The 17,233-nt window shown below is 31.5% G+C and overlaps 1 long non-coding RNA gene across 1 annotated transcript; it reads right to left on the reverse strand.

Annotated features, from left to right (window-relative positions):
* Positions 1-2,067: 2,067 nt before the first annotated feature.
* Positions 2,068-6,342, reverse strand: LOC135266523 (uncharacterized). Its single transcript, XR_010334620.1, has 3 exons — positions 6,019-6,342; positions 5,518-5,967; positions 2,068-5,457 (listed from the first exon to the last, which is right to left on the reverse strand). It is a non-coding gene; the product is annotated as an uncharacterized LOC135266523 (long non-coding RNA).
* Positions 6,343-17,233: the final 10,891 nt, after the last annotated feature.

A 17,233-nucleotide genomic window follows, 5' to 3' on the forward strand; every position in this document is an offset into this window, starting at 1 on the left:
GTCCGAATTCTGTGTTCACTAATGTGTTCACCAAATTTATCTAATGTCATATTCTTGTCTATTGAATGAATAAAGTATGTAGAAATACTAACTATAAAATATAATGTGTTTGCAATATATACAAGTCGTCTCTAAATTATTAACGAATTATTTTCGATTCACGCAATTCTGTTATGATGCGATTGATTTCATTCATATGATTATTATTACCAGCTAATGTCGATGATAATAAAAGACGTAGTCTATTTACGAGTGTGTTGGGATTTTTGTAGGGAACAAATTCTAAATTTTTATCTGTTAAAGCCAATGTGCGAAGAATACTACCACCCTTAACTCTTTTTGATATTGGTTGGATACTACTTGTCGGAGTTGATTGTTCATGACCTTGAGCCTGCAATCGTTGTATTGCAGGTATGTTGCGAAGTCGCGGATACTGTTTACGTGCTGGTGGTACGAGAATTGAAAGACTACTACTGCGGCTTCGTTGCTGGACAGGAGTCGATTGACCTTGATCGGCATCAAGGCTTTCTTCAGTATCACTGTAAAATGGCGGCGACTGAGATGCACGGTGTTCCTGAAGCGGTAGTGGCTGTCTCGAGAAATGTCGAATAATTGTTTTATATTTGTTCCCTACATTCCCCAGAATTTGTGCATTTGGTTTATAATTTTTTCTGTCTGCATTGGTTCGAATGACAATATTTCGATAAGTTTCTAAATCTGATTGAGTATAATTAGTTGGATTTTTTTTAAATAATAATTCATACAATCCAGGTGTATCAGGATAAGCTACATTTTGAACGATTACATGATCGTCTTTGAAATCAATTTCAGAATTGCCAATAAAAAATTTATTTGCTTCGGTTCCATGTCTCACACCATATTGATGATCAAATTTGTTTTCTGTGTCAATAATCATATCTTCAATGTACTGTCGAGGTAAACCGGTCCATTGTTTAAGAAAATGGCGAAATGCATCGGTTTTTGACAAATTTATTAATGTTTCTTGCAACTTTCCAATGGTCACATTCCTGAGTGATTCTCCCTCCTCTCTGGGTGTGCTAGCAGCCGCATGTTGTCGCATTAAACTGAATCGTGGATCGAGCGATGTAGTACTACGGCTTGTAGTCGTTGACTCAAAAAGTCGCTTCGCCTCCGGTTGCTTGATCTCATGATGAATTGATATTTTTTCCTGTTTTGGGACAACTTCGCGTTCATGTTTAATTTCAGAAATTAAACTTTTTATTGGATCAGTTAGAGGTTGAATATGGGTTGCGAAACGTCTTTGCGAACTTGCAATGTGTGAAGATAATGATCGTACTTTTTGTTTAACGTGTCGTCTTGCCTTATCCAGCTCTAAAGCTAAACGTTTATCCATGTCGATCGTCGACTAATAAATAAATCTTTGACAAACATTTACATTTATATTTTAATGAACTGATCAAAACCGTTACGATAACGCCCATTGTCTTGTTCAGCATCCTTATCAATAGTAACAAATCCATACGGTTTTTGCCAACACTGTGAACACATTTTCTGAAAGGTTTCAAATGACATATCTGTACCAACGTGATCATTAAAAATATGTTTTAAATTTAATACATCCTGAGGAAAGATAATTATGAAATTAGCATTATCACGAATTAATTGTTTCTGAATGGAAGAATACGTTTGGCTAATAAATATACAATCGATATTATAATGCCTACCAAAGCAAAAATAATCACGTATTATATTTTGGTTACAAGTGACTACATCATCAAATATTATTATGGAATAGGGTTTGATTTCTTTAGGAGGAGGAATTTCGGCACCATCTTCATATTCATAGTAACCGACTTTATCGAGAGGTGCCAGAACCGATTTTAAAAATTGATATTTTGGTTGTTGTAGGGTTTTTGAAAATAAGTAAATGTCTGTAAAGCGTAATCCATTTGGATGCAGCAAGAGACTTAATATCACATTTGTTTTTCCACATCCAGAACGTCCAACCACTAGTCCTCTTTTTACACTATTATTGAATAAAGTATTATGTTTAGGAAACTGTTGATAGGGTACACAAACTGAATAGTCGTGGTTAGAAATTTTTAATAAATCTTTTTGTTGCACAAGTTTCATTGTTGACTTACAGAATACAAATAAAAATACTTTACACATTACATCAATTATAAATACATAATAATAATAAATACGTAGTATAAATAAATGGTTACATATCGTTACATATCTACAATAAGGTAAAATTCAATCAGTGGGTTCCACATATTTTTGCAATTCTCTAATTAGAGAATCTAAATTTCGAATCTCTATCAATATCGTAATGTCCCCAGGCTAATGTATCAATTGAATTACCTAAAATGTATCGTTTATCATCGAAATTAGACAGTGCTATTTTATTCCTTAATTCGGTATACATATTATGTAAATAAGATTTGAAAACGTTCATAACACAGAAAACTGATGAAGATGAAGGATTTGTTGCAATTGCCCGATATTGTAACAGTGTTAGAGATTTATCAATTACATGTTTACTTACACCTTTAGCCTTTTTAATTACATCATTCACTGTTTGCACACAATATGCTTTGGCACCGGTGCCATAAAGTAGTACAATTGGTACACCAGCATACTCATCTTTCATTTTACCGATAACAGACACAGTTTTAGGAATATCATGAATATTATTCTCGGGATAATTTGAAGTATCAAACCGATCGATATTCTGTTTAATATCATTATATACGTTTTCCGTATAAATTTCTAAAATTAATGAATCCGTATCCGTATACAAAAGCTGTACATTATTTCCATACTTAACTTTAAGAAAATTATAAAAAAAGTCATACATTAAAGTTTTTGAAATTTCCAATATACTGAATCCTACATAAATAGGTTTATCATATGTTACTTGAACTTTATTCATTTCTATTGCAACTAAATTTTCAGTAAAAATAGAACAATTTTTAAATTGTGGTTTGGCTATCCATGTCTCTGCTCCATACTTGTGACCGTTTTTTTTCCAATGTGTAGCCAGTTTAATATCTACCCGATTATCGACATTTTCCATGGTTTTTCTATACACACTATTATTCATGAGTTTAAATAAATTTTTTTCAAACTTATTTTTAGTCTGATTTCGTAATTTCGTATTTAAATCAATATATGGTTTGAGCCATGATGATTGATTGAATTTTAGTACTCTATGAATTTTTGTCAATTCCAGTCCATTTTGTAGGGCTTGTTTTAAATTTCGATAGTGTATTATGTAGTTTGTTTTAGCACATAGATTTGGAATGAGTTTAGCACATTTTCCGTTTGGTGGAATTAAATTTTCAGGTAGAAATGGCATATCATTATGAGAGTTGTGTAAATGATGAGGATAAGAGATATCTACTTCAAGTACATACCCTTCAGGTGTGGAATCAGTCAAATCCATAATACTAAGTGAATTAATTTCGTCTTGCGTTAACCAAGTAAATCCACCTAAAGGGAGTACTTCACTCATAGCCCAACCATAGAGATTTGTTGCATCGAGATATAAAATGTATGATGTCGGTTTCGAAGGGTCGTAATTTGGAAGAAATTTATTATTTGCTTGAGCCGCTCGTTTAACACATGTACTAACTCCCCCACGAATCCCTTTTTTGAAAAAATGCAACATATCTATATCAGTCAATAATTCTAGTTTTACGTGGGTAAATTTAAGCATAGCATTCCAACTAAGAGATGGTGCTGTCACGTAATGTGCTGGATCAAGTTCATAATGCTTAAGGCACATGTTTCGAAAATTCTCAAAGACATCAGCTAATAGTAAAATATCACTTTTTAAATAGAGATCAGAATATTCGCCTAGAGTCTGACAATGGAATGTATCCCATACGGTATTAGCTCGTTGATAATCGTCTTCAGAAATATGCTCATCGCGAAGTTTATCGTAAAAATAAATTTTTTGTGGTAATTCCGTAAGATCTAATTTAGAAAAATCATCGATAAATGAATATGGAAAAACCCCTTTCTGTCTAATTAACTGAAATTCTCTGTCAACGGGAAAGTATCGTTTTACTTCCATACATTGAGCATCATCCAAGGCTGCTGCCAGTTTTTCTAATGAACATGCCAAAAACTGAAAACTATCTATAAAACGCAAGTGTAAGTGCTCCTTGACTATTCGATTGTTTGAATTTAGATATTCGCCTACACAAATTTTTTTCGAAAATGTAATATATTTCTCTTTAGTTTTACCAAGGATATTAATTTCACTTTCTTCAAGGGCCAACTCTTTAATGAATAAGTGACTATCATAATTTGTTAAATTATGAAATACTATCGGAATAAAATTTGGAATTTGAAAATTCAAGTTACAATTACTGTGCGCGGCGGACCTATAACGACCCGTTAAATGACAGTGATCTTTTACTTTAATATCATTCTGTTGAAAAGGTTTTTGACAAATATGACATTCCGTTGCTGTAAGATAATCAAACTCTTCTTGAATAGTTAATGGAAGCATTGGTTGTACAATACTTAAATACTTTTTATAAATCTCTATCAAATCTATTTCTAATGCTGTAATAAAGTCAACCACAGATGACTGTCCTCGAAAACTTTGGAATTTAGATAATTGATCGTTATATGAACATTTAATGTAATATGCACATGAATATGGTTGATGGAGAAAAGTTTTTATCGAAAATGATTGATTTGGATTTGGTGCAACTGTACTCATAGGTTTCAATAAACATTCGAAATCAGCATAAACAATAAATGGGATAGTCATTTTATGATGATAATTTTGAAATTCTAATACATTAGCGGGAACATTATAACCAAATCTATTTGTTATTAATTCATTATTTGGGATTCTAGCATAAAGTTTTCCACAATCAGTCGAAGAATGTCTATCAAATAAAGCTTGGGTTGTGAAATATTGTAGACATCCATCACAGAAAAATTTTGAATGATGATGTTTTGAGAGTTGGGAAGATACTAAACGTGGCAAATTAGTTATTGTACAGTAATGTTGATTACCATCATTATCACTCAACAATAATAAATTTATGTGTACCGGTTTCTTAAAGTTTGTAAAATATAATGGTCCCACAATTTCAAATTTTACCTTATTGTTTACATAAAGTAATTCAAGTCCGTAAACATTAAGAGAGACATTATTTTGACTTTCAAATTTTGCAATACTATCCAGTTTTACAGGAAATTCAATACCTTGGAAATTAAAAAGTGTCGACCAATGTGGATATGAACTGGGTAAATGTTCTGGTCCCATAGGTAGACACACTGCTGCTACGACACTCCAACCAAAACAATGAATATCCTGATTTTGAACATTAACTATTGCCCTCTTCATTTTCACGCTTGGCGGTAGTGGGATATACGATGAAGCTTTCAATGGATTGTAATAGTTTACATTTAATTCTAAATGTAAGATTTTCACAAGTGTCCAGCCTAAAATAAAGAAGCAAAAAAAATAATTGTATTATAAAGATTTTTACAATATATAACTACCTGAATCTCGTTCCAAAAAATCCATCATTTTTTGACTAATAACTTCTTGAAAGTCATGCAACATATTCCTAATATTCGTGCCTAAAGTGACAATTCTGTTAGTAGTATTGAAAGATTTTACATCAAATATATTTTTTGACTCAATGGTATACAATCCAAATAATTCCAAATTAATTTTGATTGTACTAAATTTTTCAATTTGTGAAACAATAAGTTTAAGTAATTTATTGTGAATTTTATCCATAAATTCATTTAAATCGATATAATCGCCCTCATCACAAATCCTATATGAAGCGATGCGTGATTTAAATGCACTGCTGAGTGCAAACACCCCATCCTCCAAGGGAGTACTTTGACAATTATTTCTATGCTGTCTACTTCTCTCATGAGCCGTAATAAGCTTTGGAGCAATTTCTTGATTACATGTAACGCACATATAATTGTTGCTAGCTAGAAAAAAAAAAATAATTGAAAATAGAGTACCTATTAGTTAAAACTTACCAGTTGAATGACATATTTTCTGTTTTTTGGCGGCCGGTCCTCCATTTTCCTGTTTTTTGACCACTTGACAATAGAGCTTTTCATGGCGTAGTCGTGATTGACGGGTTGTAAATTGTTTATTACAGTTTTCACAGTGATGCATTTTCTTATGAAAATATGAAATAATAAATTAAACAGGTTACTAATAAAGTTTAATTATAAATTTGCTGCCTTCTGTTACTATCTTTGAAAGACTTTTATTTATACTATATAAATATATATTTTTTTGTGTTCAAAGATAGGTATCCAGCAAGACCTCGAGGAGGAGCAGCATGCTTGCCATCGTGTTGTAGGTAGTATGATGTTAAAATTTGGAAAATCACGTCCGAATTAAATGTACTTGATATGAGTGTAGGACGGAAATAGGATTTATTAATAATAATTATTAATATTAACATCATTAATATTAATATTAATATTATAATTATTAGTAATTAATATTAATGGGGACTTTCGCGCACGTCTACGAGGCTTTCTAGGGCGCCGACTCCTCCTTGATCGTGAGTGAGGGGGAGTGGGTGGAATGATGTTGTCGTCGTCGTCATTGTCTTCGTTTTCGACATCAACGTCTCCACCCTCCACCCTATTCTCAACTCTATTATTTATTTGCCCTAGAATGGGTGACAATTGAGAGGGTTGAATGATGTCATTTTCAACATCCATCTCTTCACCCTGCCTCCTCTCTTCAACCCACGGCTCTGCCAGTGCGTCAATGACATTTTGAGTAATAATACTCATCGGATCGAACGTTGCAGGAGGCTGAGGGAGTGGTGGTGTGATGATGTTAAGTTCCACATCAACCTCGGATCCAGATAGTTGTTGTATGTCATTGACGCCCTGTGATAATATCATGGGTGACGGTGGTGGTGATGGTGACCGAATAATGTTATTTTCGGCCTCTACCACCACCAATCTCTCTGGCAGAACACCATTTTCCTCAATAATCGGTGAATTGGGTTGAGGGGGATGTTCAACGTTACCATTGATAACGTTTTCCACCTCAACCCAAGGCTCCGATAAAGCGTCAATGATGTCCTGCGATATTATCATAGAGGGTTGAGTTAATACCGCGGGTGCCGCTTCAGGAGATGTTGGTGTAACGGGGCGGGTAAACACTGGCTCAACGAAGGGGCTTTGTGGTGGTAGTGGTGGACTGGGAGAGATTGGGGGTTCTTCCACCACCACCATATCATTATCAAATACATTTAACTCATCGGTAACCGAATTATTGATGGGACAAGTTCCTTCATCCACAACCGGATTGGACGCCGCCTCGTCTTCGTTAATAAACTGGTCTATTAAGGTCAACAAGATGTCGTCCGAATAATCATTTTCAATACCATGTTGAGCCAGGTATTGCGTGAATGGTAAAGAAAACGATAATTCACTATCAGGTTGTGATGAAGGAGTAACCATAGAATCATCATCCTCATCAACGATTTGAACAATGTTAGCAACAGCGTGATTAGCTAATTGCTTCTCTTTCACACTTAACTGACTACATTCAATCACATCCTCTTCAAGACAATCTTCCCTCAAAGATTGACTTAAAGACGACTTGACAAATTGTTCAAATTGTATCTCATCATTTTTGATTAATTTTGAATAAGCAGGTCTAATAATTACATCAGAAACGATATTGATTCTAGGTTTATCCCTATTAAAACCACTACGGTTTTGATAGGGATTTGCAACTTTTTCCTTCAATACTTTAAATAATAACTTGGATGACTGGTTACTTACAGTTGTCCTAGTTGAGGGACCGGGACACTGAGAACACTCGTCACCATGAGTACACGGTTTAAAATGAGCAAAATAATTTGAACACATTATTTCGTACACAGACTACCTGTACAACACAGAATGAATTTCTGCATGTACTCCTTGCAATTTTATAAATTGTTGAAAGCTCCCGTCAAGGTCAACTTCTTACTGCAACTACATTGGTGTATTCCATCAAGGTTAACATATAGACACAAAAAATGTAAAAAAGCCCTATGTAGACAGGATGGAGTGTAACCGCCTGTTTCAAGGACATCATTAACCTGTTTAATTTATTGAACAAATAAGAAAAATCACTCATATCCACTGCAATAATCAACTCTTTTTTATAAATGAAATGAATTTTTTTGGGTGGTGTATAAGGATTATTGAAAGTGTAAGGGAGTGGTAAATATTATGAAAAAAATACAAATGTTTATAAATTTATAACATTTATTTATAAATACTACAATTAATTATTAATTCAATTAATATTCCATTTCATTACAAAAAATATTTTTTGAAGAGTTTGTATTTTCAAAGTTGCTTCTCGATGATTGTTGATAATCATTATTAGTATTATGGGATAAAGATGAATCAAAATAATTCCCATTTCCGCAATCAAAACTCCTCCAAGAATATTCACGTTGTGGAAGACATCTTCGTAAATGTCGTCGAAGATGTTTTACTTTCAGGCGATGTCCTGGATTATTACGACACGTTATCCAACTCTCTTGATCCATGATTACCAATAGACTGATGAGTTGAGATTATTTACACAATGTTTTGTACACTTTTAACGAAATGTTTGTTTTAAAAAAAATACATTATGTAGACTGCAATATGCGTTATCGTTCAGATGGTACATGCATTTAACTTTATCGGCGTGTAATGTTGGTTGTTGTGGAAATTCAATAACTTGTTTATGTGTATATTTTTTCAAAAATTCGGCTTTTTCTCTTCCTTTCACGTAAATTTTGTCAACATCCTTCAACACATTGTTTATAACTTGTACGTGTTTCCAATATGGAATATGTCCCATATTCCAGTCAATACAATGATAATTCTTCATTAACCATTTTACTTGTTTTTCATCTTGAGGATTCAAAAGTTGTGAAGGGAAAGGGGGTTGAAAAACATAGTGTGCGAGTTTGTCTCCTCTTAAAGCAGCCAGTTCTTTAACTATAAACTTTTTTCCAATTTTGTAACCTTGAACGTCTATAATCACTTCGTTCTCCATTACTATTAATATTAATTTAGACTTGTTTTACAGATTTTGTCAACGGTGTATATGTAAAGGCTCGGTCACTAATGACTAATGCATATGCGGTGGTTCCCTCACTTATACCGGTGTCTGTATCAAATTCAATTCTCAGTGCAATGGACTGTGTTTGTAAACCAGTTTTTTGCATCGAACAATCAATTATGATTAGTGGATAACTGTCGAAAAACTGTGTAGGTGTAATGTGTGTTTCTTTTTTATCTGTATAATAGTATCGGGATCTAAAGTTTGTAAACATTTCATATAATATACCGAAATGGTGTTTTTTATATGAAATATTTAAATTTTCATAAGGATATCGTTCATTATTTAGAAATACTCTCATATTGGTTATATCGCCTCTATCAAATTTACTCATATTTTTATCAAGTTGTCCTTCTCTATTGCTTTGAAGGCCAAAGATAATATAACGAGGTGTTTCAAATTTTGTAGAGATTTTCACAGGCCAACTACACTTTGTAGTATTTGGAAAGAGTGGCAGCGAATGAAGTTCCCAGCTTCTGTACGGCACTGCAATTTCTTTATCTTTTTCAATGGTTTTTGTCAATTTAACCTCTTCCTTTAAACCGGGCACAATATGTGGAACTAGCCATGCAATTTTATCAATTACAACTCGTGCTTTCTCATTTGTTGCACAAATTAATGCATTGACATCACTATTACTACGAATTAATATTAACTCTGGCGGTATGTTTAGCATTATATTTTTATAATCTTCTGCAAATCCTAATAGTCGATTTAATGGGATACATGCTTGAAAATATCCATCTATAGGTTTAGTGGCTTCTTCATTTAGATCCCAACCAGACATTGTTAATTTCAGACTTTCACTTTGATTTAATGATGCCAGATTTTTCATAGTTGTTGTAATACCTGGCTTTGTGTTTGTATCTACAGTTACTCCACTTACTTCATACCGTATTTCACTAAACAAAAAAGCGACACCATTATTTACAAACTTGGTTTCTGTTGCTGGTACAGTTTTATTGGTTGTAGCGTCGGTTTTAACCAATTGTCCCTCAATTAAAATTAAACTATCACATGGTAGTGTACACAAATCTTCTTGTAAAGGAATTCGAATTTCATCCGTGTTTTCATATCTGGCTGTATATGCCTCATGACTTTGAAATTTGTAACCTACCACACCTTCATCCCACTCAATACCCTTCTCAATATCGAACATTTTTTATGTGTATAATTCAAATCCTAATGATTTTAGAAATAGTTTATTTTTATTACTTAATTGTTGCACGTTTCGTTTCGTACTAACTGTTTTTCTACACTTTTGTTGCTTTTTATATGAGTCAGTTCTAAAACTAATACCCATTTTCTTCTTTCTTCTGCAAATGTAATCCAACTGTTACAGTCTCTTGTTGAAAATTGACCAACTTTTCATCTTGATCTATTATTTTAAGTGTAATATTTCTGATAGTTTTAACACTAATGGGTAGGTAAATCACATGATCTGGTGACTGTACTATTTTAAATCCAGGTGGAACGTTTGGAAAAAATTGATAAATTATGTGTACAGGTTCTCCATTTTTAAAACTTCCAATTGTAATATTACATTCAATCATAATCGAATTAAGTTTCATTATGTCTGCAATATTATCCGAATCTTTTCCAATATTTTTTGGAACTATTTGACTATTAAATCTCAACACTGGTCCGATAGTATTTGGTTTGGTAAAGTCAACATCTTTTGTTGCTTTGATATGTGTATGTAATGTATTATTGTTTGCAGTAATAGATAAGAGGTCATTACTGAATTGTTTTTCAATTACATGTTGTAAATAGTTGTTTATATCGGTTAATTGGTAACAACCGGTCGGTATTTTAAATTCGACATCCCCGAAAAAGAATTTATTATTTTCTTTATCAATATTCGGTATACTGTTGTAGACTTCAAAATTTGTAACACCCAGTTCATAGACACCATCACTAACATCAATCGGTGGATTAAAGTCAGCACTTAGTATCGCTGATTTTCCTGTTAATACAAACAGCATCTTTGATTCGACTAAACTTATAATTTGCATGTGTGTCTATATAAAAACTTTAAACATAATTGTCCACAATTATATGAACCCATTTTCTGATATCCATCATAATTGTATGTAATGTTATTACCATCATTATCACTTTTGAAATAATTGATAATCTCTGTTGGAGGTTTTAAATTGCCCATACTATCAAAGTATAATATATTATTTTTATTTTTTACATATGCTGTCCAATGAGTTCCACTATTTTTTTCTTCATCTAAATTTATAATTCCTGTTTCATTTTTATGTATAATTTTCGGTAATTTATTACGCATATATACACCTCTAAAATTTGGAATTTGTAATAGTCGAGCAAACTTTATTATTTCAATATTAGTGAGAGCGTGACGTGGTAATTTTAATGGGAGTTTTTTTTCTGATACCATTTATATGGACCAATGTAAAGACCTTTCCCTTTAGTTTTTCCTACACCTTTACCGCTACTCATTTCCATTGCTTTATTATGCCGCATAGTTTCCTCCAACATTTTTTTATCTACCGAAGCTTTATTTACAGCAGTCGCTATCCCTGCAGCTCCTCCTCCTAAAGCGCCTAGAGCACCTAATAGTGGTAATAGGAATGGTAAAAAACCACCATATTTAGGAGCAACTAAAACTCGTTGTTTTTTTGTCTTCTTTTTTTTACCCTTTTTACTTTTAGCTCCCATTCCGAATTTTACTTTGCCTTTCATTATACCAGCAATTGCTAATGCAGCTGCTTTTTCCCCAAACGATGCGTCTTTTGCTTTTAAACGTTCAACTGCTTTACTTAATAATAACTTATCTGCTTCGTGTCGTTTTTGCTAATTAGTTTCGTTGGCGTACGATATATCGTGTTCTTTACAAGCCTGATCTAATTTATTTCTACCACTATGTCCAAGTGCAATTCGTTCTTGTAATTTGGTTCCAGGACAACAAAACTGATAACCCGGTATATGTAATTCAATGGGTAATTTATTTATTAATTTATTTATTAGACCCCAACCTCTCTTTGTCAGAGTTGAATCAATACTATGTTGAGAATCACAAGTCTGTTTATTATATAACTTCATTTATTCACTTTTATCCATACAGCAAAAGAATAATCTAGATACTAATTTAATCTAAGGTTACAAGTTGTTTATATCTAATTTCTACTCTTATTAACTAACATTCTATACCACTATCACAGCTACTTGATGAGTCGTCAGAATCATAGTCATCAGAATCATAAAACATCATTTGTCGCTCTCTACTAAAATACCACATTTTAACAGTCATTCTGTTTATTAAATTATTTCCACACAACTGAGAATTCTGTCCTATTACTGTATTACACCAAAAACACTTGTAGTTTAACACTGAAGTCACATGTAGATGACAAATGTGAAATCTCACTGCCATAAGCTTCACACATCTCAAACAAAAGAATTTTCTGTTACCACAGTCCTTTGGAGGTAGGCAAAAAAGCATGTAGCAGTAAGGATCTGAAAACATTTAAAACTTAATTTCTACAAGTACATACAATCTCATATTACATACCATTGTCAACTTCCATTATGCTGATTTAAGTTAGTGGTATATAGCTATAATTTTTTGGGCATTTTCCGGATCCACTTGGCTAGCTGTGTAACACGGAGTTTTACACTTATGACAAAGGAAACCATATTTTCTAAGTAACTCTTTAAATTCTTCTTCATTACACGTAATGTCAATACTTAAAGAATTATTCCACCCATCTGGATTAATAATAGAAATGTCCTTAGTGCTGCACTGTTCACACACAACCACTCTATTAAAGAAACGTTCCCAACCACCTTCCAAAGATATGTGTCCTAACTGGTTGTGGAAACACGTTTCTTCCACTATTATCACACCTTCACAAGTAAAACGATACCACATTTTTTTACTACTTTAATATTGAGAAATACTTATTAGATACTGTTTTTGAATTTGTATTGAATTCTATATATATTAGCTGCAGTGACCTTGAATGATAAGTAAAGAGGGAAGTTGTTGGCCTTGCAAAAGTGGGGAGTAGCATGAATAACCTTGACCTTGAAAACATCAAGGTCCAATAATGCCTTGGCCTTGAAGTGGTGGGGGAAGTGGGAGGGGTTAGCCTTGAAAAGTAAGAGAGAGAACGAGTGGCCTTGAAAGAAAGAGAGGGAAAATGGGCGGGGTCAAACTCAAGGTCAAGGTTGTGTTGTGTTGTCCCCCCATTCGTTATCTACTATTATTAGTATTATTATTTTTATTATTATTATTATTATTATTATTAATATTATTATTATTAAAAACCGATTATAACTTTTGTATAGTAAATGTTTTTATACCAGTTTTAAAATGAGTAATTAATTTTAGACAATTTCTTGCCTAAAAACACAGATCACAGATGATCTCTTGCATAGAAATGAGAAAACGCTCATATAACACACAAAATAAGCTTCATTTTTGCTTAGAAAACTAAGCTTACTTTTATTACTATTATTATTATTTTTATTATTATTATTATTATTATTGTTATTATTTTTATTATTATTATTATTATTATTATTATTAATAATATTATTATTATTAAAAACCGATTATAACTTTTGTATAGTAAATGTTTTTATACCAGTTTTAAAATGAGTTATTAATTTTAGACAATTTCTTGCCTAAAAACACAGATCACAGATGATCTCTTGCACTGAAATGAGAAAACGCTCAGATAACACAAAATAAGCATCATTTTTGCTTAGAAAAACTAAGCTTTAATTTAGACAGAAATTCATTATTATAAGTATTATTATCATTATTATTATTATTATTATTATTATTATTATTATCATTATTATTATTATTATTATTTCTTTTATTACTATTATTATTATTATTATTATTATTATTATTATTATTATTATTATTATTAACTTTTGTATAGTAAATGTTTTTATACCAGTTTTAAAATGAGTTATTAATTTTAGACAATTTCTTGCCTAAAATCACAGATGATTTCTTGCATAGAAATGAGAAAACGCTCATATAACACAAAATAAACTTCATTTTTGCTTAGAAAACTAAGCTTACTTTTATTACTATTATTTATTATTATTATTATTATTATTATTATTATTATTATTATTATTATTATTACTATTATTAGTATTATTATTTTTATTATTATTATTATTATTATTATTGTTATTATTATTATTATTATTATTAAAAACTTATATTAAACAGACAGAAAACGTCGTATTATGACACAAAAAAACGAATTACGTTATAGACTTGACGAGAACGGCGTATCTCGGACTCTTATAGGACTCTTATAGGGTCAAAAAGTATCAGTTTGGATTAAAATAAATTATTTTTGTTGACTCTCAGTCTGAATTGTTCATCAGTTCAAACAAAAACGGCTTATTTTAGACGACCTTTTGCTTTGAACAAGAAAACTTACATCGAACAGACTAAAAACGTATTAATCTGGCATAAAAGAGCAATTTATGTATCACTTTAGATAAAGGCAGCTAATCCTATTCGTTTCATTGCCTAAAATAGACAAAATTGTTAAAAAATCTAACAAAAACGCTGTATTCTAGCACAAAATACTAATTACATTATAGTTTTGACGAGAATACCTTATTTTTAATGATTCTATGCTTCCAAACGAGTAAATTTTTATTAAACAAATGCCAAACATCATGTTTTGTCCTATAAAGACATTTTATATTGCAGTTTGTATTAAAACAAAATATTTTCGTTGATTCTTTGTTAGAAGCAGCAAACCTAACATTAAAGAATCTGAAAACTTTGTATTCGGACACAAACCACCGAATTTTGTATGAGTTTAGACAAAAACGGTTAATTTTCGACAATATTTTGCTTTGAACAAGAAAACTTATATCAAACTGACTAAAAACGTCTTATTTTAGCACAAAACAAAAGATTTGCGTTATAGTCTTAAAGCTGATTCATGCCACAGTTTGGATAAAAACCAATTATTTTTGTTAATTCATTGTTACAAACAAGAAACCTTACATCAAAGAAACTGAAAACCCCTTATTCAGGCACAGAAATTCGAATTACGTTTCAGTCTGGACAAAAACTGCTTATTTTAGACGATCTTTTGTCTTGAACACGAAAACTTACATTAAAAAGATTAAAAACGTCTTATTCTGGCTGAAAACTGCAATTATATATTACTCTAGATAAAAGCAATTTATCCTGATTACTCCTTTACTTAGAATAGAGTAAACTTGTATAAAACTTAATGAAAACTTTAAATTTCGTCTCAAAGAAATCATTTGCGTTATAGTTTTGACCAGCACTGTTTATTTCAAACGAATTTATGATTCGAAACTAATGAACTTTTATGGGGCAGATGCAAAACCACATATTACCATATAAAGCGTTGTTTTAAAGCAAAGTATTACCTTTTGCAACAAGAAATTTCACGTCAAAGAAACTGAAAACTTCGTATCCATGCATAAATATCGAATTACGTATCAGTTTAGGCAAATACAGCTTATTTTAAACGATTCCTTGCTATAAACAAGAAAAATTTTATCAAGCATATTGAAAACGTCTTATTCTCGAAAATAAGAGCAAATTATGTATCAGTTTTAACAAAAGCGGATTACTCTGTTTGATTCTATGCTTAGAGTAGAGTAAACTACTATAAAACGTAATGAAAACTCTATATTCAAGCTCAAAAGAACAAATTACGTTATAGTTTTGGCAAAAAAAAAATATTTCGGACGATTACATACTTCGAAGTAAGCAAACTTTAATTGAACAAGTGCAAAAGCTAATACTTTGGTTTAAAATAACGATTTATGTGGTAATATGGTATTTTGCATCTGTCCTATAAAAGTTTACTCGTTTCGCTCCATTGAATCATTCGAAATAAATTATTTTGACACAACAACAACGAAAATAATTTGTTTTTGTTTAAACTGTAACATAAGTCGCTTTTATAAAACGAACTAAGACGTTTGGCATCTGTTTAGTGAAAGTTTTCTCGTTTGGGGGCATAAAATCGTTTGAAATTAACAGTTCTGGTCAAAACTATAACGTAAATTATTTCTTTGTATCACTTTAAAGATTTGCGTTATAGTCTTGACGAGAACTGTTAATTTCAAACGATTCTATGCTTTGAAACCAGTATACTTTCACTGAACAGAGGCAAAACGTCTGATTTCGCCTTTAAAAAACGATTTATGTCACAGTTTGGATTAAAACCAATGATTTTCGTTTATTCATTGTTACAAACAAGAAACCTTACATCAAAGAAACTGAAAACCTCTTATTCAGGCCCAGAAAATCAAATTACGTTTCAGTCTAGACACAAATTGCTTATTTTAGACGATTCTTTCTTTTGAACACGAAAACTTACATTAAAAAGATTAAAAACGTCTTATTCTGGCTCAAAACTGCAAATTATGTATTTCTTTGGATAAAAGCAGTTTATCCTGATTACTCCTTTGCTTAGAATAGAGCAAACTTGTATAAAACTTAATGAAAACTTTAAATTTCGTCTCAAAGAAATAATTTTCGTTATAGTTTTGACCAGAACTGTTAATTTCAAACGATTTTATGCGCCCAAACGAAAAAACTTTCACTAAACAAATGCCAAACGTCTTAGTTCGTTTTATAAAAGCGACTTATGATACAGTTTAAACAAAAACAAATTATTTTCGTTGTTGTTGTGTCCAAATAATTTATTTCGAATGATTCAATGGAGCAAAACGAGTAAACTTTTATAGGACAGATGCAAAATTCCAAATTACCACATAAATCGTTATTTTAAAGCAAAGTATTAGCTTTTGCACTTGTTCAATTAAAGTTTGCTTACTTCGAAGTATGTAATCGTCCGAAATATTTTTTTTTGCCAAAACTATAACGTAATTTGTTCTTTTGAGCTTGAATATAGAGTTTTCATTACGTTTTATAGTAGTTTACACTACTCTAAGCATAGAATTAAACAGAGTAATCCGCTTTTGTTAAAACTGATACATAATTTGCTCTTATTTTCGAGAATAAGACGTTTTCAATATGCTTGATAACATTTTTCTTGTTTATAGCAAGGAATCGTTTAAAATAATCTGTATTTGCCTAAACTG

This window comes from Tribolium castaneum, chromosome 6 (assembly GCF_031307605.1).
Source record: "Tribolium castaneum strain GA2 chromosome 6, icTriCast1.1, whole genome shotgun sequence".
In the NCBI taxonomy this organism is placed as follows: domain Eukaryota; kingdom Metazoa; phylum Arthropoda; class Insecta; order Coleoptera; family Tenebrionidae; genus Tribolium; species Tribolium castaneum.